Source organism: Herpailurus yagouaroundi, unplaced genomic scaffold (genome assembly GCF_014898765.1).
Source record: "Herpailurus yagouaroundi ecotype Mexico unplaced genomic scaffold, PumYag 29, whole genome shotgun sequence".
Lineage (NCBI taxonomy): Eukaryota > Metazoa > Chordata > Mammalia > Carnivora > Felidae > Herpailurus > Herpailurus yagouaroundi.
The window spans coordinates 84,214,445-84,242,270 of NW_024412377.1; the positions used below are offsets into that span (position 1 = coordinate 84,214,445).

Consider the following 27,826-nt stretch of genomic DNA (forward strand, 5'->3'; position numbering starts at 1 on the left):
TCTGCCGCAGTGTCCAGCAAATTGCACGACCTGCTTGTTAGAGTTGACAATAGTGTTTTACCCAACAAAGGCCTCTGCAGCTCTGAGCAGCAGTGGAATGTCAGAATGAGCACATTTCACACACAGATGTGCAGCCATAATAGCCTCTTAAGAAGATGCATGTGGCAGGGAGCTAAGGGTGGGGGTTGGGTGCTTGGAGTAGGTGGCGTGTGAGTGGGTAGGTTGGGGGTCAGTGAGAGAAGGAGGCCAACAGTTAGCAGTAGGGACATGGCCCCACTGACCACATTTAATCAGCCCTCTGTAAACAATTCAACATTTTCATTGTTCTCTAAAAACTAATAAAGAGCAACAAGCACTTTTCATTCATCTTGAAGTAATTTTCTGTCAGGTTGGAGCCCCTCGTGGCCTCCAGCTTGTGCAATGCTAGCTGTGTGATACAACAACTATTGCAATTTATTTTACAAACTCTGGTCATTCACATGTCAGTTAGTGTTCACCAAGCCGGCATCTGAAATTGTGCAGTTAACGAGTTTTACAACATTTCTATCAAGAGAAACTGTTTAGCATAACTGACTCTTAAGGAGTTATTATACCTCTAAAAATCCATTTTAAGGGGCATTATTTAAATAAAATAGAAAAACGGTTCACTGCCTTTTAAAGGGGCTACAAAAAAAGTCCATCAGCTCCAGTGCAGTAATCCTCAGCTTAAAGCACTCTTGAGAGTACTTCTGGGAATTGTCAGCATAATGAAATGTTTTGTGAAATGTCCAGATAGATTCCTCTACTCAACAATTTTACTGCACCATATTTATTTTCCTTCCAGTTTTTAAAGAAGTGAATTACTTTTTGAGAGGATGACTCTATGTTGTGTAGATTAACTGAGCACATTATTACCCAGGTTGTAGCAGAAGTGATGGTTCTCTTTGCAGTGTTATCTACATGCAGCTGCAGACGGGGGCAGAGAAGAGAAAGGCAGCTTTCCCTTCTTAGTGCTTTAGCTCCAGAAGGGTTAAATCACCGTGAGGTTTACAGATTTTTGTATTTTCCTCGGGCTGCATTTCCTCAGAGTTTGAACAACTTTGGGACAAAATAACACCTGTAAACACTTTATTTAAACTTTAAAAATTGGACTCTGTTTTCTTACCCTAAATACAAATGCAGGAAAACCCATACACCTGTACCTTGGCACATGCATAACGATGCATATCATTTGAATCTGGCCCATTTCAATGGGAGATGCTATTGAACATTTTGCTTAAAGAACAATGGATTCCTCACATTAACTGAGATAGCCAATGACCCCAAACCAATTAATGGTGAAAGTCTATAATAGAGCACTATATATATAGCATAGCAGCAAGTTCATTTAGCATATTATATTACCTAACGGGAGTAGAAGCCACCACTTGTAATGTAAATGGGTTAATGGTTCTTTCTACAGTGAGCAAGACCAGGAGAAAAATTATGTTCTGCTGTAACAAGAGATACTCCATATCCTTGGGAAGTGTATCTGTAACAGGGCACATTTTCATTTTGCCACAAATGGTCCCCTAATTTCGTAGACTGATGTTTGTGCACATGACTTTAATTTTCTGAGGGAGACAGGCAGGTGTTCTTGTGCCTGTTAGCTGTATCTGCCCATAAGAAGCACAGTAACATCCATGAGCCAAATACAATTTGACATAATTCATACCTTTATTACCTCCTACAGAATGATATTATTTCATGCTGGCACATTAATGTTTCCAGCACGATACTGTCATTCCTGGAAATTTTACCTTTTGAAGTTCAAATATTGAAGAATGACTTTTAAAATTCTCTAAGTGCCTTAGATTTGGGGGAAAATGCAACTTATTCCAAGGTCAGCTGTTTTACTCTTTTGTGATATTTGATGGCACTGCAGATAATGTTCAGATAATGGAGGAAGATCATATCTGAAAACTTACCTCTTCTTGACCAAAGAACTTTTTCCTCTTCTATTTCCATTTTTGCAAATAATATTTCATCAACTTCTCATGTCAGACTTCACTGTTAGGTGTTCCCCTAGTGATGCAAATTCAGGAGATGCTGACCAAAAAAAATGTTTAAATGATTGCAGCTTGAATCCATTTGGTGTAGTACTTTGATCTGTCCTAATACTCCAGCAGTCAGAATTAGTTAGGGCAGATGGAGTATATAAGTTTCCTGTTGCCGCCATAGCAAATTACCACAAATTTAGTGGCTTGAAATAATACAAATTTATTAGCTCACATTTCAGTAGTTCAACGGTCTCATGGGGCTAAAATCACTTGTTGACAAAGCTACATTCTTTCTGGAGGCTCTGGAGGAGTGTCCTTTCTCTTGCCTTTTCTAGCTTCTAGACACCACCTGCTTTCCTTGACTTGTGGCCTCTTCCTCAAAAACTAGCAGTTTTTTTTTTTCAAAACTAGCAGTTTCTTCAAAATAGTGGTGAGTCAAATCCTTTTCACATGGCATCTATCTGACTCTTTTCCGCTATCACTTTTCTCTTTCTCTGACTGCAGCTGGAAAATGTTTTATACCTTTGAGGAATCATATGATTAGATTGGGCCCACCCAGAGAATCCAGGATAATCTCCCCATCTCAGGGTCCATATCTTAAAACACGTCTTAAATATCTCTTTTGTCAAGTAATCTATATTTACCGATTCTGGATAATGGGACTTGAACATCTTTGATGGGGAGAGGGAGTTGATGGCGTTAATCTGCCTACCACAGGGAATCTCTGAGAGTTCTTTCTCATGCAAGTATTTGGAGAGTTAGTTGCAGTTCCCAAACTTTTAAAATGATGCATGAAAATAGTTTTAAACTTTTGATTATGTAACCCAAAATATGTACATTTCCTTCTAAACCATCCTACTATTATTTTTATTAATAGTATATATACTATTAGAAACGATGGATTTCTTTTTAGTATATAAATAAGTAAAATGGATCTCCTAATGGTTTCTTTGCACCCCAATGCATCTTGTGTGCCCCTTATTTTGGAGAAGAAGGAAAAAGGATGAAGTTGGGATTAACTCGTGTAAATGTGGCTCTTTATTCTTTCAGAATGTAAATCTTCAAAGTGAGGAAGGGACTGCAGAGACTTTTTGTCGGTCTCTGGTAGTTTTTGGAAGTGAGGAGGAAATTTATTTATTTGTTTCACTTACACTCTTACTGCTGTTTGTTCTTACTGAGTGTAACAGTATAGAATGTAACATACCGGAAAGTTACCTGAAAGTTGAGAGCTGCCAATTACAGAATTACAAGACAAGTGCCACTTTATAAAAGGCTGGAAAGAGATTATTCACCAGAAGCACTAGAATAAGGCCGTATCTCATCAAACAGCTACTCAGGTCAGCACAGTTGAAAATCCCAAGAAGCCATGGGCTCAATGGCCATTTTAAACTCTAGCGGCAAGGTCCATGTGAAACTGGGTTGAGAGAAACAAAGCGTGATTCTGCTAAGTTCATTTTAAATCTTAGTTTCTGACTCTGAAATCATCTGCACTATACCAGCCACTCTTGATCTCAGTGCCATATAGGCTTATTACAATGTAGGAAAACCAGAAATTGTAACACAAGCAGACCCTGTAAGTCCCCTCGTGTTAAAATGTGAGATGTTTTTAGAGCAGTCACCCTCAAAAGTGGAATCTTGCTAAGACATGCTGACACACCTCGGAAATCAAAAAGACCGTCTACTGGCGAATGAAAAGTAGGTTGCTGCAAAAATGTACATCAACTAGGAAACAAGTCAGTAAATGTTTGCCAACTGCCGTAAGTGTCCTGGAGGCAGTCTGGGAAGTATATTTTTATTTAATTTTGTCCAGGCCACTTCCATTCTCTTCCTGAAAGGTGGGTAGGTAGTATCTTTCACTGATAGTTTCCATCAATGATCTCAAAATGTAACCGATAGCATGTCAATGATTACCATACAAAGAAGTTAAACACTACAGTGAAATTTCCCCATTGAAACCCAATACAGGGATTGGCAACAATGGGGAATCTGTTTTATTTGCATTTAATTTGTACCTTCACACTATTATCTCCCATGTTTTAGTTTCGGGAAATGTGGTCTCAGGCTATTATAACCACATTTCATGCTGCTGTTGCACTGTTATTTGATCTCTATGGTTGGAAATGACTTACTGAAAAAATAAAGCTAGCATACTTTATTTTAATTATACCAGTGCAGTGTCTAAATAAAAAATGTACTTTATATTTAATGTGGAGCACAGATTAACAGTTTTATGGGACATAAAATCTATCTATATCATTTTCTATTTACACATCAGTTATATATCTTTCTCTCAGCAAAACAAATGCCTATGGTGTGAAAACAAGGAAGGAGAGCATCGAAGTTACAATCACATGGGCAGTAAATAACATCTTAATTGGTCTGGAATGCCGGAGTTTGATTTTCTTTTCCTCCTGGCTTTTATTTATTGATCTCTATAGCTTATTTATCTTTCCAGTGATTTGTACAAGTCTATCTCCTTTCCTCAATAAGCCAATCTATGGTGGTTTTATATTGCACATCCCATCTGGGGAAATGGTCTGGTGAGAGAAGTGCAGTTGCTCCTGGAAAAGCCATTATTTAAAAGCTTTTGTGGAGGTAAGGGTGACTTCTTAGTTTTTACGCTTTGTCTTCTGGAAAAAAGAAGGAAAGAAGAAGTGCCACTGTTGTGAAGTTGCCACCCAATGAATGTTTCAGCAGTTCTCTTCTCTGCCGTGTTTGGCAGCAGTAAGAAAACAAAGAAGGATTGAATGTACACTGGGAAATGTCTTTTAAATGTTCCTGTCTACGATTTAGCGCCTAGTGACGGTAGCGGACAGGAATGGATTGTATATTCCTCCTACAAGATATGTAAACCTTGGGCTTTCCCCTCTATGCATTTCTACTGTTCCATTCCTAATATCTTTTTAAATAGCTCTTTAGGATAAACTGCACTTCAGATGACACACGATGCCCCATAGGGCAGTTGAGAACTGGCAAATGTAACCATGTTCAGGAAAACTAGTTGGCAAAATGCAACACTTTTTCTAGTATATAGCTATCCACGGTTGAAGTGAACCCTGGAAAATTAGTCATTTTTCCCCTCCAAAATCAATGATCCTCCTGTTCATCAAATCAGCACTTCCAGTGTTTGTCATGATTCTGTTTGGTGTTCTTGATCTCACAGAATATTAGAAAAGTGCTCCGAAAGATTTCTTCTGTTGATAGCTGAGGGAAAAACAAGTTTACAGATGGCAATTCTATACTTACACTATGCAAACGATGCTCTGCAAAGTGATTCTGTAAACGTATTCCAAGGAAGAGACTCTGCTGTCCCATCATCACCCTAATATAACCTTAACTGCTTTAAAATGAGCTGATGAAAATTTGGGGCAGGTCTTGTACAGAATGCATTTGCATTTGACATAATTAGTGGTAGGCAGATCTCACTACATCCAGAGGGAATCTCAAGACAACTGCCTGGTCGACTATTAGTGCTTAATTTCTGAATGTCAAACCCTGCACATCTTAATTTCTAGAGAATAAGCTCAATTGAACTTGCTCCCCAGTTATGCAAAAACTGCTCAGATAAAACCAAGTGGACACCAATGTAATGAATGTGGTTATTAAATTGTTTCAATTGAAAGAACCCTATTCTTACACCATCATAATGGGAACAATTTATCCCCACTGATCGGGCTGTCTCTCTCTTTCTCTCTTTCTCGCTCTCTCTTTTTCTGAGCTTTCTTTGATCTTGAAGCATATTGCAGTGGTGTGTCCTATTGAAAAGCGAAACTGGGGCAATTTTAATGCTTTTGTACCTTACCAGTGCTCTATTTTTTCACTGTTTAAAAATAGCTGTTAATTATAAGTGCAGTTTAAATGTCTCAAGTGACCCAGAAATGCAGGTTGGAATGAGACAGATTGTGTGTCTCATATAAAACAGATGTACTCTCACAGAGCATTCTGAATTCAGCCTTTCCTCTGTATCCTCCTCTTGGGTTATTTCAATCAGGTATTGAGCTGGTCTAGCACTGTGCTATAAAATCCCACACATTTGAAGTAGGAAAAAGAAAAGCGAATCTCTCTCTCTCTCTCCCTCTCTCTCTCTCTGTCTCTGTCTCTCTCCCCCCCCATCTCTCTCTTTTTTTGTGTGCCACAAAGAGCCTCTTTTTTATATCAGTCCCCACCATGTGGGTGAATGTGGTGTTTTGGTGTTAGATAAGGGGACAAGGGCCACTTTCCTGGCCTGGAAGACCATATGATTTTCTAGAGATCCACTTTGCCTGTCTCTTCAGTCAGGGTAGGTGTGGCTTAAAAAGAACACTGCAGTAGTGATAAATGTATTTCTTGAGGTCCTTCCTCAGCTTGATTCAGTAGTGCCTTAGGACAAATCAATCTCCTGCTAGATTTCAAAGATCTTTGATTCTTCACTGGTTTCAGAAACTTGTGTTTTTAGCTCCTTGCTAAGACTTAGATGCTGGAGATAGTTACACTGCTGGGGATGTTTCAGGGACCAAGGCTTTAATAAGCAAGGTGCTTACTCAGTGCAATCCTGTTATTCATTTATTCTGCTACAGTCTGAACAAATCTGGTACTTACCTAATTATATGCACATGTATATAGCAGGTTTTAAGATGTTCCTGTTTTGTGAAGTTACCAGAAGTGATTTCAAAAGTGAATTTAAGATAAAGTACGTTCTAGTGGTTTGATGAGCTTTTCCAAGTTTCTTAAAATCTTTGGTACACATCCCAAAGCCACATGAATCTGAACATTTAGACAGTGAGGGAATTCAAGACTCATCCCTTCTTCCACTTGGATTGAAATCCTGTGGTCTAATTTCCCTTGCTGTCAGGATGAAAACATGTCTCAGAATGAGGAGGGCAGTCTATGTGCATTGGCTATTTGCTTCTAGCTAGAAATGCCCAACAGAAGAGATCTTCATTGCCATGGCAATCATAATGAATGTAGTCATGATGTGGGCTTAGGGACTGGTTCTTCAAATTCTTTCTAGAAAACTTGTAGACATTTTAGTCAAGTTCGAAATGAAGGGACTGATGCGAACCTTTTTTTATAGCTAATTTTCCAAATCAGTAATTCTAATTTAATTGACTGATTTGACTCTAATATAATCATTCTAATTCTGATCATTCTAATTTGTCCACTAAGATTTATTCCATTTAATGTTTATTGTCTTGTAAATGACAGTCTAAAACACTTGAGTTATGGTCTCATGCCAAGTTGGTGGTTTATTTTCAGGAAGAGGGGAAGATATGGCCTCAGGTAACTTTGAGAGAATCTGTATCACACAGAGTTGGTGCTGAAAATGAATTCAGAAGAAAGCATTCTTTAAATCCATATCTTATAAAAATATTGCACTTATGAGATACATTTATATTGCTATTTGAAGAGGAATGATAACATGTTTATAGATCACACTATTTCTAAGTAGAGTAGCTCTGAGAGTGGGACTGTTGGGAAAGGCAGTTTTTTGTGTGTAGCCTTTATAATTGCCCTCATCTGCAGGGGAATGGGCTATGGGCCTGGAACTTGACTTACCACGAGATAAAGAGTCCTCACAGCCTGTGTTGACATGGTCGCCTTATGTGGGCACATCTTTTCCTGTTTCAGACTCAGTATATACTCCTTAGTTCCGCTTAGTGTGTGTGTGTCATATGGCTATATCTTTTCCATGAGGGGAGGGGACAGGGTCCTTCATTCTATGGCACAAGATGGGTGTTTGCAGGCCAATGGCCTTGCAGCTGTCAGGTGTAACCATGGCCATGAAGGACCAATGAAGCTGAGCTTATTCTCAATGAAGCTCTTCTTTATGTGAGTAAAATGTTGTTCCCTCTGGTGCCTGACTGCATTGTGTTTTCCTTGGCATCTCAGATGCCAAGATGCAGTGGGAAGCAGTGGTCTGACTTCACCTTTTGGTGATAGGCAACAGATGCCACTTTCCAATAAGAACAAATTACTGTATAAGCTATATGAGTTTGGAAAGGTCTTCAATCCTTTGTTTCTAATCAGGCTGTTGGTAAAAAATGGGAAAGAGTGGCATCTATCTGGGGACATTAATAACTGTTGATTATGGGTGTTGAATGGGCACTGGGAATGTGAAATCCAGATCTGGATAAAAGTCTGGATAGATGGTAGGTACCTTCAAGAAAGGGGTAGAGTCTGGGTAAAACCTGGTTTTGAGAAATAGCAGGCTGGAATGGGAATGTCCTAGTTCTGAAAGCCAGGTATTAGAATTATCCATGGAAGCAACAAAAGAATGAGAATTAAAGCAAGCAGTGAGCTGGAAGCCAGGTAAACATTTAAGACAAGGGGAGCCTCCAATTCCAGATGTCCAAATCAGGAAGTAGTCCAAAAGTAGGCAATTGCCAGCAACCAGTCATCTGGGGAGATGAGGAGGAATGGCCAAGGAGCAAGAGCACAGGTATGAGGCCTTGGAAACAAAAAGGACTATGATGGATGAGGCAGCTCTCCGACTTCAGGTGCCAGAGGAAGGGAGGGACCTCAGTCAGATATCCAGGTGGAGCAAACACGAGAGGGCATTGGATTCTGGCTTTGCTGAGGTGAGAGCTGACTTCTGGTAGACAGATGTTGAAGACTGGTGTGTCTCAGGAGTCTGTAGGAACTACTTACTAGCTTTATTCTCTTGAGTCCTGAGCCCTGTCACCCTGACAATTCTTATCATCCAACTCCCTTAGAAATTTCCTAGTAATAACTAGTTCAAGCCTGATCACAGATAGGACATCTAATTTAAAGGCTGGAAAGCTCTATACCAAAGTATTCACAGAGGGTATGGGTGATTATGGATGTTCTTAATTTTCTTTTTCTTAATTTGTATGTATTCTTTTTTTTAAAAAAAACTTCTTTTAATGTTATTTTTGAGAGAGTGAGAGACAGAACGTGAGTGGGGGAGGGGAAGAGAGAAGAGGGAGACACAGAATCTGAAGCAGGCTGCAGGCCCTGAGCTGTCGGCACAGAGCCTGATGCGGGGCTTGAACTCACGAACTGTGAGATCATGACCTGAACCGAAGTCAGCCGCTTAATTGGCTGAGCCACCCAGGCGCCCCAATTTGTATGTATTCTGTACAGTGATCCTATGTTACTTTTGTAAGAAATAAAAATATAAGTTAATATCCTTTTAAATTTTGATTTTTTCCAGTTTTATTGAGATATAATTGCCATATAACATTGTACAAGTTTAAGGTGTACAACATGATCTATGTGTAAATTGTGAAATGAGTACCACAAGTTTAGTTAAACATCCTTCACTTCATATAGTTATAGACATTTTTTTTTCTTGTGATGAGAACTTTTAAGATTTATTCTTTTAGCAACTTTCAAACATATAATACAGTATTTTTAACTGTATCACCATGCATACATTACATTCCCATAATTTATTTTTATTATGACTGGAAGTTGTACATTTTGACCATCTCTATTTAAATCCCTACCCTTCATCCCCTGTCTCTGGCAACCACCAATCTGTTCTCTTTTTCCATAAATTCAGTTTTTTTAATTAAAAAAAATTAGAATTTTATTTATTTTTTAAATTTTATTTATTTAGAGAGAGAGAGAGAGGGAGAGAGAGAGAGAATCCTAAGCAGGCTTTCTACCATCAGCACAGAGCCCTATGTTTGGCTCAAACTCATGAGTCATGAGATAATGACCTGAGCCCAAATCACAAACTGGACACTTAACTGACTGAGCCACCCAGGCACCCCGTTGTTTTAGATTCCCTATAGAAGGGAGATCATTGAGTATTTGTCTTTGACTTAATTCACTTGAAATAAAGCGATATAATGGAATAATGCCCACAAAGCCCATTCACATTGTGAAAAATGGATTTCCTTCTTTTTTATGGCCAAATGATATTTCATTACATCTATACATGACATTTTCTTTATCCATTCATCTCTTGATAGACACATAGGTTGTTTCCATGTCTTGGCCACTGTAAGTAAAGCTACAGTGAATGTGAGGGTGCAGATATTTCTTTGGGATACTTACATTTCCTTTGTATGTGTACCCAGAAGTGGAGTTGCTGCATCATGTGGTAGTTGTATTTTTAATTTTTTCAGGAATCTCCATACTGTTTGCCACAGCGGCTGTACCAATTTACATTCCACCAAAAATGTATAAGGGATCCCTTTTCTCCACATCCTTGCTGACACTTATTATCTCTTATCTTTTTGGTGATGGTGATAGCCATTCTAAGAGGTGTGAGGTTATATCTTATTGTGGTTTTGAGTTCCATTTCCTTAATGGTTACTGATGTTGAGCACCTTTTCATGTACCTGTTGGCCATCTGCGTATCTTCTTTGGAAAAATGTCTATTCATATCCGCTGCTCATTTTTAAATTGGATTTTTCGTTTTGTTTTTGCTATTCAGTTATATGAGTTCCTTATATATTTTAGATATTAACCCCTTACCAAGATGTATGGTTTGCAAATATTTTCTTCCATTCTGTAGGTTTCCTGTTCATTTTGTTGATTGTTTCTTTTGCTTTGCAGAAGCTATTTACTCTGATGTAGTCCAATGTATTTATTTTTTTATTTTGTTGCTTGTGCTGTAGGTGTCATATCCAAAAATGATTGCTGAGATTAATGTCAAGAAGATTTTTTCTTTTTTTTTTTTTAGGAGTTTTATGGTTTCAGTCTTGCATTTAAGTCTTTAGTCCGTATCTAGTTATTCTTTGTGAGTGGTATAAGATAGGGGTCTAGTTTCATTATTTTACATGTGAATATCCAATTTTCCCAGCACCATTATGGAAGAAACCCTTTTCTCTATTGACTATTCTTGGCTCTCCTGTCAAATATTAGTTGACCATATATGTCTGAATTTATTTCTGTACTCTTGATTCGATTCCATTGATCTGTGTCTATTTTTAATGCCAGTACCATACTGTTTTGATCACTAGAGCTTTGTAATATAGTTTGAAGTTGGGACATGTGATGCCTCTAGATTTGTTCTTCTTACTTGGGATTACTTTTCCTATTCAGGATCTTTTGTGGTTCCATACAAATTTTAGGATTTTTTTTTCCTATAAGTTAATTTCTTAAATGATATAGTACAAAAAGTTAGGATTTCTGAGTCAGACTGAACTGAATTCAAATGCTAAATTCTTTTTTCCTCCTAGCTTTATGGCCCGGACTAGTTAGTTATCTACACTTTAGAACTGTAGTTGGCTAGTCTGTAAAGTATGGATAATAAGACCAAAATTTTTATTATTCCTCACTGTTCCATACAAAGAAGGTAATTTGTCCTTCTCTTTTATCCTGTCCCTTTCTCACTTTTCCCATTGGGACAAGGAATCATTTATTAAGTGAATAGTTTTTTTGACCTCTTTCTCTTCCTTTCGTGCAGAATGCAGGTATACATTTTTTCTTTTTCTACTTTGGACCAAGTTGACAGAAATAGATCTTATGTTTGTGGAGGAAGGTTCCCTTTGGGGGAGATAAATTAAGAAACTCATTTGACAGCAAATCCAAGTCAAGTTTTCTAATTTTGTTTTTCAAGATTAAAGTGGGCATTTTAGTAAACATTGGTGTGATCCTTGGGTCTTACTTCTTAATTGTATCTACACTCAAAGTGCCAGCAGCCAGCAAAAAACACAAGAATAACACCATCTATCTGTCCTTCTAATACCTCCATGGGTGTGAGGTTTGGAAGGCATATGTGAAGTGCCTAGTACTGTGCCTGGCAAATAGTGATAATTCAATAAATGGAAGTTAATGATCATTGCCATGGTCGCTTTCTTACTATCATTACTAACAATGGTCATGGAACATCATTATTCCTCTCACCTGGCAAGTTTTTTTCTTCCCATTTTCGTCTATTATGGAGCAGCATACTCTTTCCAAAGATCGATCCTTCTTTCTATATTACTACCACAGCTGTTTCCTTCCCTTGTTACCAAATACCATTGTTCATAAGTGGATGCAGAGCATTTTTCTGATCGTTTTAGCGCTCTAAGACTGTTTTAGGACTGTTTAGGTGTGTGGAAGAGTAAAATATTAAGAAACTTGACCCATGAATTCAGAAGTAGGAGGGCCTGTTTGTAATGATCCCACTTCCCACCTGTCTGGGCCCTTCCCCAGCTGGGAGAACTGATCCCAGCTCTGTTTAGGAGGACAGTAAGTATTCAGCATTAATTTTCCCCAGGCTGCCAGACCTGTTCTGCTTGAGACCTCACCTTTGAGCAATGGATTCTTCCTTGTCCTTTAGCCAGGGCTTCACCTTGATTGACAGCTCCATGAGTTACGTCTATTCACTCTGTCCCACTGTTCTTCTCAAGACCTGGGCTCTGCCCTCTGCTGCCTGCTCTTCTGCCTTCCTGCATTGCCCCACTGTGCTTGTTTAGAGTTTTGGCACAGCCTTTTGGCAGCATGGCGGCCCCTTGCTGACCTCATTCTCTTCCCTGCCTGACTCATAACTCTTACTCACCATCATTGTCTGGCTATCTGCCTCCTGTCATCTGTGGTCAATGGTGGCTCTGGTCACCTGTCCCATCCCACCTTTTTTGAATTTTTAGAACCATGCCTACATCCTATGTTTTTCTTCTGACTTCACTTCCCTTGTCTCAGTCCATCAGGGTACTCTACCACACTGGCATCCTCAAACAGCACCCTACCCTCTCTCTGCCTTAGCTTGACTTTGCGCTTGCTGTCTCCTCAGCCTGCAATACTCTTCTTGCAGAAAGTCACAAGGCTGGCTCAATTATGCCTTTCATCTGCATTCAAGTTCTGTCTCCCCAGAAAGGCTTTCTTTGGCCATCCCTCCACCCTCTGTCACTCGTTAGGCCTTTTCTTTGGTTTATTATTATCTTTTTTCATTGCATTTTTAACCACTGGATCTCAGATTGCATTTTCATTTGCTTGTTTGTTTATTATCTGTCCCTACCCCCACCTTTCCCAGAATATAAGCAAGCTCCATGACAGCAGGACTTTGATCTGCTTTGTTCAGCGGATACAGAGCCTGGAATAGTCCTCAGCACCTAGTGGGTGCTCAGTGAATCACCCATCCTTTGCCAACACAATTCAATCATTCTTAAACATTTTAGTTGGCTGTTAATAAAATTATATGTGATAGGAATAAAAGAAAAAATATTAACTTAAAAGTATAGATTTGTTTCTGAAAACAAAAAGTTCTGTTCCTTTCTGTCAAATCTGTTTGGTCCAAAACCTGCCCTGAGCTTGAATAGTCTTACGTATGATATATATTTGTCTCACCAAATATGAATATTCACATATTCCACTGCCAAATTATTAATGGGTTTGATTTTAGGGTACGCTCCATTCCCTGAATATAATATGCAGTATATGCATTATATGAACCTTAGAATCTGGAAAGTTCTGAGTTCAGAATGTATGTAACCCCAAGGATTTCAGACAAGAAAGCTTAGGACAGTTTTGCAATTTTCCCTTTTTGTTCTCTTCTGAAGAGTATAAAAGAGGGGAGAGAGAGGTAAATGCGTGAAGAGAATTAGCACAGGGGTAAGATTGGGGAGTAGTGTGGGGGCACTGGTAGAGAGAAAGGAGGGCTGCCTTTGTATGTAACTTTGGGGAATGTTAATATTTTTAAGGACGTAGGTCTTGCTGCATAATATGCAATGCAATTCTCCCCTGCTACTAACTCCAGACCCACAGTAAAAACTACCATTATTTTTTTAGTGCTTTTTATACTTAGATTTTTATTTTAGATGCATTGCTGAGCTGAGATCGAGTTCAAAGCATCCAGTACATTTCTGATTCCATGAGCATTCATAAGAAATTGCGTATCTGTTACCGGTTTATACCAAAATGTGAAAACTTCATTGCATTCCTATTCTGAGAGTTCTTTTCTTTTCAGAGCACAAGAATATGGAGAGGTTCTTACCAGAATATTAAGGAAACTATTTGGATAGCTATAAGATTAATCAAATAAATTGACACATCAGACACAGAATAGCAGGTTCAAGATAAATTTGGGCTGGTATTCAATATTCTCTGTTAGGCAGTTGTGTTGGATAGGTACTATGCCAGGAACTTTCACATATGTCAAACTCTAAATCCTAAGGGAAACTTCTGGTATTTATTTCACCATTGTGTTTTAATCAAATGGTAGCATGCTTTTTCATTACCCATATGATATTCTCTGTTAGCATGGAACAGAGTGATTTTTTTTTTTTTTTTTGCCATACAGTAGTTAACTTCCTAAATAGTAAAATATTGAGATGATTGTGTTTGTCATTTTTCTTCTGGACCTTTTGGCAATATGTGAACATGGGCTTAATGAGAGTTTATCTGGTTTGATAAGAAATTGTCACTTAAAATTTTCTCACTGGTTAAAACAGTTAGATTCTACTCTGTAACTCCGTGTGTTTTTAGTACTTTGTGGGGTGGAATTGCAGAATCCTGCTTTTCCAATGGGAGTTTCATGCCTTGCTCTTGAGCAGAGCATGACTGCCTGTGGGTGAGGGTAAGAAGGGCAGGTTCCCCCACTACCAATGAGAGACTACACCATGTGAGTGGAGGAGCTAAAATGGAAAAGATCAGAGTTTCTGAAGCTGGTGGTGTCTTGATAATCATAGATAACTGTTTCAAATTAACTTTAGTTGATATATTGGAAAATAGAAAGATTTGATATACTGGTGGCAGGCACACTGTGGTTAATTTATATGATGTGACAAGAAAACTAGCATTTGGAAACAAATTGGTAATTATTGAAGTAATGTTTGCATCTCTTTTCACTCTGTCTTGGGGAATTCGCTTTTGGGTATTGCCTAGGTAACAGTATTTCAATTTCATTCAAAATGATCACTATTATGATAGTAAAGATCAAATTTCATGAAATCTAGACACATAATACTTTCCGTTTTAAAAACTCAAACTCTTTTCTTTTTCTTAAAGAAATATTCAATATCATTTAGTACTAAAAATCATAGTGCTAATAACTTTTTTTATTAGATAGTAAAGAATTATGCTAAGTACCTGCTGTGTGCCAGGTACTGTGCAAGGGGGGCTTTAAATGTATATTTTTTAACTCTCACAGTAGTCCTGAGGGATGGAAATTGCCAAACTCCTTTTGCTGATGTGAAAACTGAGGCCTGGAGAGGTTAAGGAACATGCCAAAGATCACGTGGACAGTCAGCAGCAGTTTCAGGATTTGAACTTTGGTGTATCTGTCACAGGCCTTTGGAACCTTCCACAGTTCCATAGTGTCTTCTCATTCCATGTCAATAAATGGTGGTAGCTCACAAGAGGCATTAATGTGTTAAGTGTGAAACCAAAAAAAAAAAAAAAAAAAAAAAAGCCTAAATCCAGATAATGACAGGAAATGATGACCTATGAAATGTTCCAGCAACACAGCATCACTTCTCATCAGGGAAATACAAATCAAAACCACAATGAATTACCACCTCACACCTGTCAGAATGGCTGAAATTAATAACACAGGAAACAACAGGTGTTGGTGAGGATGTGGAGAAAGGAGAATATTCTTACATGGTTGGTGGGAATGCAAACTGGTGCAGGCACTCTGGTAAACAGTATGGAAATTCCTCAAAAAGTGAAAAACAGATCTACCCTCTGACCCAGCAATTGCACTGTTTTTTTTTTTTCTTTTTAGTTTTTATTAAAAATATTTTTCTTTAATTTTTTATACTATATTCTTTACTTTTGTGTATATTTTTTCAAATTCTATTTCACCCCCATCATCTCATTTTAGTCTACTTCAGTGTATTCATTTTTTCAGACTCAAACAATTTCCTTCTTTTACTCCCCCACCTTTTTCTCTCTAATTTTTCTTTTTATTTATTTATTTTTTTTATTTACATATGAAATTTATTGTCAAATTGGTTTCCATACAACACCCAGTGCTCATCCCAAAAGGTGCCCTCCTCAATACCCATCACCCACCCTCTCCTCCCTCCCACCCCCCATCAACCCTCAGTTTGCTCTCAGTTCTCAACAGTCTCTTATGCTTTGGCTCTCTCCCACTCTAACCTCTTTTTTTTTTTTTTTCCCTTCCCCTCCCCCATGGGTTCCTGTTAAATTTCTCAGGATCCACATAAGAGTGAAACCATATGGTATCTGTCTTTCTCTGTATGGCTTATTTCACTTAGCATCACACTCTCCAGTTCCATCCACGTTGCTACAAAAGGCCATATTTCATTTTTTCTCATTGCCACGTAGTATTCCATTGTGTATATAAACCACAATTTCTTTATCCATTCATCAGTTGATGGACATTTAGGCTCTTTCCATAATTTGGCTATTGTTGAGAGTGCTGCTATGAACATTGGGGTACAAGTGCCCCTATGCATCAGTACTCCTGTGTCCCTTGGATAAATTCCTAGCAGTGCTACTGCTGGGTCATAGGGTAGGTCTATTTTTAATTTTCTGAGGAACCTCCACACTGCTTTCCAGAGCGGCTGCACCAATTTGCATTCCCACCAACAGTGCAAGAGGGTTCCCGTTTCTCCACATCCTCTCCAGCATCTATAGTCTCCTGATTTGTTCATTTTGGCCACTCTGACTGGCGTGAGGTGATATCTGAGTGTGGTTTTGATTTGTATTTCCCTGATAAGGAGCGACGCTGAACATCTTTTCATGTGCCTGTTGGCCATCCGGATGTCTTCTTTAGAGAAGTGTCTATTCATGTTTTCTGCCCATTTCTTCACTGGGTTATTTGCTTTTCGGGTGTGGAGTTTGGCGAGCTCTTTACAGATTTTGGATACTAGCCCTTTGTCCGATATGTCATTTGCAAATATCTTTTCCCATTCCGTTGGTTGCCTTTTAGTTTTGTTGGTTGTTTCCTTTGCTGTGCAGAAGCTTTTTATCTTCATAAGGTCCCAGTAATTCACTTTTGCTTTTAATTCCCTTGCCTTTGGGGATGTGTCGAGTAAGAGATTGCTACGGCTGAGGTCAGAGAGGTCTTTTCCTGCTTTCTCCTCTAAGGTTTTGGTGGTTTCCTGTCTCACATTCAGGTCCTTTATCCATTTTGAGTTTATTTTTGTGAATGGTGTGAGAAAGTGGTCTAGTTTCAACCTTCTGCATGTTGCTGTCCAGTTCTCCCAGCACCGTTTGTTAAAGAGACTGTCTTTTTTCCATTGGATGTTCTTTCCTGCTTTGTCAAAGATGAGTTGGCCATACGTTTGTGGGTCTAGTTCTGGGGTTTCTATTCTATTCCATTGGTCTATGTGTCTGTTTTTGTGCCAATACCATGCTGTCTTGATGATGACAGCTTTGTAGTAGAGGCTAAAGTCTGGGATTGTGATGCCTCCTGCTTTGGTCTTCTTCTTCAAAATTACTTTGGCTATTCGGGGCCTTTTGTGGTTCCATATGAATTTTAGGATTGCTTGTTCTAGTTTCGAGAAGAATGCTGGTGCAATTTTGATTGGGATTGCATTGAATGTGTAGATAGCTTTGGGTAGTATTGACATTTTGACAATATTTATTCTTCCAATCCATGAGCAGGGAATGTCTTTCCATTTCTTTAAATCTTCTTCAATTACCTTCATAAACTTTCTATAGTTTTCAGCATACAGATCCTTTACATCTTTGGTTAGATTTATTCCTAGGTATTTTATGCTTCTTGGTGCAATTGTGAATGGGATCAGTTTCTTTATTTGTCTTTCTGTTGCTTCATTGTTAGTGTATAAGAATGCAACTGATTTCTGTACATTGATTTTGTATCCTGCAACTTTGCTGAATTCATGTATCAGTTCTAGCAGACTTTTGGTGGAGTCTATCGGATTTTCCATGTATAATATCATGTCATCTGCAAAAAGTGAAAGCTTGACTTCATCTTTGCCAATTTGGATGCCTTTGATTTCCTTTTGTTGTCTGACTGCTGATGCTAGAACTTCCAGCACTATGTTAAACAACAGCGGTGAGAGTGGGCATCCCTGTCGTGTTCCTGATCTCAGGGAAAAAGCTCTCAGTTTTTCCCCATTGAGGATGATGTTAGCTGTGGGCTTTTCATCAATGGCTTTTATGATCTTTAAGTATGTCCCTTCTATCCCGACTTTCTCAAGTGTTTTTATTAAGAAAGGGTGCTGGATTTTGTCAAAGGCCTTTTCTGCATCGATTGACAGGATCATATGGTTCTTCTCTTTTTTTTTGTTAATGTGATATATCACGTTGATTGATTTGCGAATGTTGAACCAGCCCTGCATCCCAGGAATGAATCCCACTTGATCATGGTGAATAATTCTTTTTATATGCCATTGAATTCGATTTGCTAGTATTTTATTGAGAATTTTTGCATCCATATTCATCAGGGATATTGGCCTGTAGTTCTCTTTTCTTATTGGGTCTCTGTCTGGTTTAGGAATCAAAGTAATACTGGCTTCATAGAATGAGTCTGGAAGTTTTCCTTCCCTTTCTATTTCTTAGAATAGCTTGAGAAGGATAGGTATTATCTCTGCTTGAAACGTCTGGTAGAACTCCCCTGGGAAGCCATCTGGTCCTGGACTCTTATTTGTTGGGAGATTTTTGATAACCGATTCAATTTCTTCGCTGGTGATGGGTCTGTTCAAGCTTTCTATTTCCTCCTGATTGAGTTTTGGAAGAGTGTGGGTGTTCAGGAATTTGTCCATTTCTTCCATTTCTTCCAAACTCCAATTTGTTGGCATATAATTTTTCATAGTATTCCCTGATAATTGTTTGTATCTCTGAGGGATTGGTTGTAATCATTCCATTTTCATTCATGTTTTTATCTATTTGGGTCATCTCTCTTTTCTTTTTGAGAAGCCTGGCTAGAGGTTTGTCAATTTTGTTTATTTTTTCAAAAAACCAACTCTTGGTTTCGTTGATCTGCTCTACAGTTTTTTTAGATTCTATATTGTTTATTTCTGCTCTGATCTTTATGATTTCTCTTCTTCTGCTGGGTTTAGGCTGCCTTTGCTGTTCTGCTTCTATTTCCTTTAGGTGTGCTGTTAGATTTTGTATTTGGGATTTTTCTTGTTTCTTGAGATAGGCCTGGATTGCAATGTATTTTCCTCTCAGGACTGCCTTCGCTGCGTCCCAAAGCGTTTGGATTGTTGTATTTTCATTTTCGTTTGTTTCCATATATTTTTTAATTTCTTCTCGAATTGCCTGGTTGACCCACTCATTCGTTAGTAGGGTGTTCTTTAACCTCCATGCTTTGGGAGGTTTTCCAGACTTTTTTCTGTGGTTGATTTCAAGCTTCATAGCATTGTGGTCTGAAAGTATGCATGGTATGATTTCAATTCTTGTAAACTTATGAAGGGCTGTTTTGTGACCCAGTATATGATCTATCTTGGAGAATGTTCCATGTGCACTCGAGAAGAAAGTATATTCTGTTGCTTTGGGATGCAGAGTTCTAAATCTATCTGTCAAGTCCATCTGATCCAATGTCTCATTCAGGGCCCTTGTTTCTTTATTGACCGTGTGTCTAGATGATCTATCCATTTCTGTAAGTGGGGTGTTAAAGTCCCCTGCAATTACCACATTCTTCTCAATAAGGTTGCTTATGTTTATGAGTAATTGTTTTATATATTTGGGCGCTCCGGTATTCGGCGCATAGACATTTCTAATTGTTAGCTCTTCCTGATGGATAGACCCTGTCACTATTATATAATGTCCTTCTTCATCTCTTGTTACAGCCTTTAATTTAAAGTCTAGTTTGTCTGATAGAAGTATGGCTACTCCAGCTTTCTTTTGGCTTCCAGTAGCATGATAACTAGTTCTCCATCCCCTCACTCTCAATCTAAAGGTGTCCTCAGGTCTAAAATGAGTCTCTTGTAGACAGCAAATAGATGGGTCTTGTTTTTTTATCCATTCTGATACCCTATGTCTTTTGGTTGGCGCATTTAATCCATTTACATTCAGTGTTATTATAGAAAGATATGGGCTTAGAGTCATTGTGATGTCTGTATGTTTTATGCTTGTAGTGATGTCTCTGGTACTTTGTCTCACAGGGTCCCCCTTAGGATCTCTTGGAGGGCTGGTTTAGTGGTGACAAATTCCTTCAGTTTTTGTTTGTTTGGGAAGACCTTTATCTCTCCTTCTATTCTAAATGACAGACTTGCTGGATAAAGGATTCTCGGCTGCATATTTTTTCTGTCTAGCACACTGAAAATCTCGTGCCAACTCTTTCTGGCCTGCCAAGTTTCAAAAGAGAGATCAGTCACGAGTCTTATAGGTCTCCCTTTATATGTGAGGGCACGTTTACCCCTTGCTGCTTTCAGAATTTTCTCTTTATCCTTGTATTTTGCCAGTTTCACTATGATATGTCGTGCAGAAGATCGATTCAAGTTACATCTGAAAGGAGTTCTCTGTGCCTCTTGGATTTCAATGCCTTTTTCCTTCCCCAGTTCAGGGAAGTTCTCAGCTATGATTTCTTCAAGTACCCCTTCAGCACCTTTCCCTCTCTCTTCCTCCTCTGGGATACCAATTATGCATATATTATTTCTTTTTAGTGTATCACTTAGTTCTCTAATTTTCCCCTCATACTCCTGGATTTTTTTATCTCTCTTTTTCTCAGCTTCCTCTTTTTCCATAACTTTATCTTCTAGTTCACCTATTCTCTCCTCTGCCTCTTCAATCCGAGCCATGGTGGTTTCCATTTTGTCATGCATTTCGTTTAAAGCGTTTTTCAGCTCCTCGTGACTGTTCCTTAGTCCCTTGATCTCTGTAGCAAGAGATTCTCTGCTGTCAGCTATACTGTTTTCAAGCCCAGCGATTAATTTTATGACTATTATTCTAAATTCACTTTCTGTTATATTATTTAAATCCTTTTTGATCAGCTCATTAGCTGTTGTTATTTCCTGGAGATTCTTCTGAGGGGAATTCTTCCGCTTGGTAATTTTGGATAGTCCCTGGCGTGGTGAGGACCTGCAGGGCACTTCCCCTGTCATGCGGTGTATAACTGGAGTTGGTGGGCGGAGCCGCAGTCAGACCTGACGTCTGCCCCCAGCCCACCGCTGGGGCCACAGTCAGACTGGTGTGTGCCTTCTCTTCCCCTCTCCTAGGGGCGGGATTCACTGTGGGGTGGGTGGCCTGTCTGGGCTACTTGCACACTGCCAGGCTTGTGATGCTGGGGATCTGGCGTCTTAGCTGGGGTGGGTAGGCAAGGTGCACAGGGGCAGGAGGGGCAGGCTTAGCTTGCTTCTCCTTAGGTGATCCACTTCAGGAGGGGCCCTGTGGCAGCAGGAGGGAGTCAGATCCGCTGCCGGAGGTTTGACTCTGCAGAAGCGCAGAGTTGGGTGTTTGCGCGGAGCAAGCAAGTTCCCTGGCAGGAACTGGTTCTCTTTGGGATTTTGGCTGGGGGATGGGCGGGGAAGATGGCGCTGGCGAGCGTCTTTGTTCCCCACCAAACTGAGCTCTGTCGTCCGGGGGCTCAGCAGCTGTTCTTCCCTTTGTCCTCCAGCCTTCCCGCTTTCTGAGCAGAGCTGTTAACTTATGACCTCCCAGCCGCTAAGTCGCGCTTGCTGTCGGAACACAGTCCGTCAGGCCCCTCCGGTTTTTGCAAGCCAGACTCGGGGGCTCTGCTTGGCCGGTGAGCCGCCCCTCCGCCCCGGCTCCCTCCCGCCAGTCCGTGGAGCGCGCACCGCCTTGCCGCCCTTCCTACCCTCTTCCATGGGCCTCTCGTCTGCTTGGCTCCGGCGACTCCGTTCTGCTAATCCTCTGGTGGTTTTCTGGGTTATTTAGGCAGGTGTAGGTGGAATCTAAGTGATCAGCAGGACGCGCGGTGAGCCCAGCGTCCTCCTACGCCGCCATCTTCCCTCTCTCCCGCAATTGCACTGTTAAGTGTGTACATAAAGGATACAAAACTACTGATTCGAAGGGGCACACGTACCCTATTGTTTATAGCAGCACTATCAACAATAGCCAAACTATAAAAGAGCCCAAATGCCATTAGCTGATGAATGAATAAAGAGGTGGTATATATATACAATGGAATATTACTTGGTGATCAAAGAGAATGAAATCTTGCCATTTGCAATGATGTGGATGGAACTACAGTGTCTTACGCTAAGTGAAATGTCAGTCGGAGAAAGAAAAATACCACATGATTTCACTCATATGTGGAATTTAAGAAACCAAGCATAAACAGAGGGGAAGGGAAAAAAAAGAGGGAGAGAAACCATAAAAGACGCTTAACTATAAAGAACAGAGGGTTGATGAAGGGAGGTCGGTGGGGAATGGGCTAAACGGCTGATGGACATTAAGGAGGGCCCTTGTTGTGTTCAGCACTGGGTGTTATATGTAAGTAATGAATCACTAAATTCTACTCCTGAAACCAATATTACCCTATATGTTAACTAACAAGAATTTAAATAAAAACTTGAAACAGCAAAAAAAAAAAATGTTACAGCAACATGTAAGAGCTAGCTTCGTAAAAGCTAGAATGTTAACAGATACCTTGCAAAAGTTTCATGTGCAATTGCTAAGATTTAATTATTTAAGATATTTCTCTTAGTACTTTAATTAGGCTTCTTTAAAGACCATGGGTATTCATTCAGAGTGAGCCAGATTGGAACTTTGAGATTTGGTCAATGAGAATATTTTTCTTATGTAAGAGCCAGCAGTGTTTGAGGATGAGTATGAGAGCAATGAATCTTCAAACAGAAGTGAGTTGGTGGGGGGGGGGGGCATTTTTCCCCTTCACTACCACCTCCAGTATCGTAGTGGAGGCAGGGGACCGTGTGGTTTGAAAACAAAATATCACTTTGTTCCATTGCTTTGATTCAGTGAGAATAACAAAATTCATTTTGTTCTGAATTTTAAATAACATTAAAAGAAAGCATGAGATTTTGGTAACTTTCAAAAGAGGACATGAGTTTCAAAAATGCGAAAAACACTTTGCTAGAGAGAACTTCTCATTCTTTTTAGATTGTTTGCCTTCTGATGTACTAGATCACAGAAGCATAGACATTAGAGTTGCTTCTAGTAGGGTCACTGAGAAAAACAGGGCATCTCACTTATTACTGGAAGACTTTTATAAAATAAAATATAATGAAAACATTCATGCATAAATTAAGTTTCTCCAGTAACCAAGGAATCGATTTTGAAACCTCTAAGGACAAATAACGTAGCTTCGGACAAAAGTAGAATGTTATCTGAACCATCTTTAATCAGCTTATTTGGACCTTTCTGTGTACAGTTGGGTCATTTTCTGGTACTTGGTCATTCTGGTATTTTTTTTTTTAATTTTTTTTAATGTTTATTTATTTTTGAGACAGAGAGAGACAGCATGAACGGGGGAGGGTCAGGGAGAGAGGGAGACACAGAATCTGAAACAGGCTCCAGGCTCTGAGCCATCAGCATAGAGCCTGACGCGGGGCTTGAACTCACGAACCGTGAGATCATGACCTGAGCCGAAGTCGGACGCTTAACCGACTGAGCCACCCAGGCGCCCCAAGGTCATTCTGGTATTTTTATGGCTTTTGGTCAGTTTGGTAATAATTCAGTAAAGCTCGGTATTTTCAAACAACTCATGGTTTCTTCCTGCACAAGGTGGTTTTATAATAGGTGTCAAATTTTTGCATAGGTCTCTGATCTTTTCTGCTATATTGTGTTAAGTGTGGATGTATACTCACCTTCCTTTTCTCTTGTGGAATTAAGCTGCCTTTTATAAAATGGAGGCACCTTATAAATATCTCCATTCCTGCCCTGTCACTCCTAATGCCAATCTGTTTCCTTCACAGTGGGCTATCACCTGGCTTTTTCTAAAAGGACCATGCCTTTCCACTCTCCAATTCAGAAGTAAAATAAAATATGTGAGAGCCATGTGATCAGGGAGGGGCAAAGGAAAGAAGTGACATTTGCTGGGTACCTCTGATGGTCTGCACAATGGCTGGGCCTTCCACATGTGACCTTATTTCATCTAGGTAGATACTAAGGACATTACATCCACTGTATTTATATGATAGTATCAATTCAGTTCCAGGCTCTTTGAAGGTACCTTCCAAAGAAAATTTTTGTGATTTGGTTTGTGTGTAATTAAGAGATAGAATCTGTTTGTTCTAGTTGTACATGTACATGTTGACACGTCATGGTTGGTTCATGCAATGGAGAGTGAGGGGCAGAATGTCTCCAGAACTGCATTGTTTCCGGGTGTTGATACAGTGAGGGCCATTTGGATGGCATATGGAAATCCAGAGGCAGCCTAAATCAGTTCTCAGCTTGGTGGGCGATGCCTGGTGCCCGATGACACACTGAATAGACAAGGAATAAATTTCGATATTTTAGCCACCTGGTTAACTAGATGTTATCTTAATACTCCTTAGTGCCTTTCCCCATATTGACTACAGTTTCCCTTTAAGTCCATTTGTCACAACAAACCAAGTAAACCCAACTTTAGAGTCCGAGTCTGGCTTGTCATGATGTAGGACTATCGGAAGGGAGAGTAGTATGGTTCGTGGTTCAGAGCGCTGACTCTGGGGAGAAGCTGCCTGGGTAGGAATCCTAATCCTACCATACACTGCCTTTGTGGCCTTGGATAAGTTTATTTAACTGGGAATATTCAATTATTTTCAGCTGTAAAATGAGTATAATAGTAGCATCTACAGTTGTACACCTGAAACTTAAATGTTGTATGTCAATTATACGTCAATAAGAAAAATAATTTATAATAACAACAAAAAAAAGTAGCACCTACAATGCATGTAAAGTACAAAACAGTGCCTGGTATGTTTTTAGTGCTCAATTGGCACTGATGTAATAATAATGATAATAATAATAATAATATCAACAACACAAATTATTGTTAAAACAAGAGCCTTAATAAGAATAAATCAATTCTGTGATTTCATGGTGGCAAGCTTTGTTAAAAGTGCGTCCTCTTGACTTTCCATTTAATGATAATTTATGCATTTAATAATCTTAATTGTCAGGAAACTTTTCCTTATTTTTAACCTAAATCCTGAATGCTATAGATAGGTTCTCATTCGTCTTGAACTATCTGTGGAGATTGTTTTCCTTGGAGTCTTCATTTTCTATAAAATTTTCTCCATCCTTCCCAGAAGGCCCAAATTTCATTAGATTTTTGGACGACATGGAATGTAAGTTTAACCCTTGCAAAAGCCTCATTTTAGTCTATTTTGGCACCTCAAATAAATTCTTTAGAAGAAATCTGTGTTCTTTCCTTTCAATGTTCATGGTCATTTTATAATGGAATGAGCCATATGGATCTAAGTGTATCACAAAATAATTCTTGCCAAGGGCAGTTTGCCTGAAAGACAAAGTTAAATCTATTTAATGGAATATTTTGGAAAAGAGACAAAGAAAAGTAATGTTGGTCCAAGATTTTGTTTTGGGCACATTTGGGGGACAAAGTTATTTTACAGGAACCGGTTTTATTTTTCTTATTCTTTCCTTAATGTGGTTGCATAATTCATGTTCATGTTAAGTGTTATTAAAATAAATGTAACTATTTTAAATTTGATATGCACATAAATTCTTTTCTTTCAGTGGATGCATATATGGTTGAAAAATTTCACTGTGGGGCAATTCATATCAGTAGAGACAGATCTTATAAGATGTCTTCTTATTTCAGTCACAAATCAGAAGGGTTTCGTGTTATACTGCAAGGAAGACGTGCACATGCATTATAAATTCTCCCATATTCTAGAAATTACAACCAGAAACTCCAGGTAGCTTTGAAAACTCTTTCCAGTTATCAAATACTATAGTCCAGAGCTTTTCAGGCTTTTAATGTATGGAGGAATTTAGCCAGTGGCGATTATCGCAATGCAGATTCTGATTTACTAGGTGTGAGGGAGAGCCTAAGATTCTGCATTTCTTTTTTTTTTTTTTAAGTTTTTTTATTTCTTTTGAGAGAAAGAGAGAGAGCAGGGGAGGGGCAGAGAGAGAAGGAGAGAGAGAGAATCCCGAGCAGGCTCCACGCGGTCAGTGTGGAGCCCAATGTGGGGCTTGAACCCATGAACCATGAGATCAAGACCTGAGCTGAAAGCAAGAGGCGGATGCTTAACCAACCGAGCCACCCAGGCTCCAAGAGATTCTGCATTTCTGATAGGTCTCAGGTGATGCTAATGCTGCTGATCCTGGACCCACTTTGAGTAACAAGACTGTGGACTTCCTATCCTCTTTGTGACTTCTACCCATCTTAGAGATGCTACAGAGTTTTCTGTACACAAAAAGTGGGGAGTAACTGAAGTCAGTCAAAAGGGATGATGAAATATATGATCACATAAGTAAATGTGAGTCTCAGAATAAACACTTGGGGCAGTATTTCTTGATATCTTTGGACAGCAGATGGGTTTGAGTCAGCTCTTCTGCATCGTGGTTCCTTTCGTTCATGGTTCATTATTCACCATTATTATTACTATTATTTTGCCTTTGCCATTTCTGTATCTTGTTGTTTCTTCTACAAAGAATGGGAAGACAACGCAGTCTGTAAAAGCTTGTGATCCAAGGACGTTCGGAGCTCAGAGAGAGAAAGATGTGGTCTTCACAGGAAAATAGATACCAGTCCTGAAATTTGGTGGTATCACTACAGTGTTATCAGTAAACATTAGCCTCTATTGTTATTATATTCATGAGAGTGGCTAAAATAAGGCAATTATATAGGAGGTGTCCAAAATGGAATTTGATTGCTGAATTCCAAATTGGTACACGAATGGTCATTTGCCTTAGGGAACAATTCTGAATGAAAGTCTGAGGTCTCTGCATTACAAGGGGTAGCATTATGCCTGTCACTAAAAAAGTACATTGGTGTGGAATCTCCCTTCTCACTCAGCAGGATCTGGGGCGGTTGTAGTTCAAAAAGCTAGTTAAATACTGGCCTACACTGTCCTTCATATTAAAGAAAGAAATCAAGCTGAGGATTGTTAAATATCAGAATTAATTACCAAAGGCAGTACCTTGGAAAATGTGAGAAAACTACTACATAACTCTCTTTAAAAACGGAACAGAACAGAACAGAACAAAACGAAACAAGTTTTTTGCATGGTTCAGTTTTGTTAAAAGTTTGGGGAAAAAGTGTAGCCCCTTTAAAAGTCTAATGGGAATAATAGTAACTTTTATAGCTTCAAAGGATTCTGGAATGAATGATTAAAAAAATTATTGTTCAAGCTCTTTTTGTTATTTGAAAGAGGTTGCTCCGGTTTCTCACAGTGTCCTGGGCTGCTTTGCAGGGGGTTGGTGGAAGGTTGCCTCACAGTGTTCTTTGGCCAACTGAAAGGGAGCTGCTGGTAGTCAACTGTGTGAAAGAAATGAAGAAGTGTGTCTGTGCCAAAGAGGCACAGAGGGACGTCTGTCTAGGAAGCTAAGACAAGCCTCAGGGACACTCAAGTCCTGCCTTTCCTTCAAATGAGTGAGTATGGGTTAAAAACTGCCGTGGCAACTCCTCAGTCCAAGATGGTTGACCAAGTTCTCACTAACCATGAATCTCTAGACAAGTCGTGTTTTCTGTTATTATTATTTTTGTTTGTTTGTTTGTTTTAATGTGGAGAAAAACCCGTGTTTTTGGTAAGGAAGTATAATATTAGATTAAGAACTGTTTGGTATTATCATTTCAGCCTGCTATAGCAAAAATACTGTAGACTGCATGGTTTAAACAACAAACATTTATTTCTCACAGCTCTGGAGGCTGGGAAGTTCAAGATTTAGTGTCTGGTGAGTGTCGGTTTCTTGGTTAGTGGACAGCCATCTTGCTGTGTGCTCACATGGTGTAAGGGGTGAGGAGCTCTCTGGGACACTCTCCTGCTTAAGACTAAATTCCTGTAAAAGAGAGATTCTGAGTGTTTTTAGTTGAAGATGGAGGGAGATGCTTTCTTCACCAAATTCATTCTTTGGAGGAGTAGTAGTTCCCCAAGGCAAAATTGAGATGCTGCCATCAG

General features: G+C 39.3%; 1 long non-coding RNA gene across 1 annotated transcript; it reads left to right on the forward strand.

Moving 5' to 3' along the window:
- The first annotated feature begins 22,254 nt into the window (after positions 1–22,254).
- Positions 22,255–25,410, forward strand: LOC121013134 (uncharacterized). Its single transcript, XR_005782525.1, has 2 exons — positions 22,255–23,149; positions 23,387–25,410. It is a non-coding gene; the product is annotated as an uncharacterized LOC121013134 (long non-coding RNA).
- Positions 25,411–27,826: the final 2,416 nt, after the last annotated feature.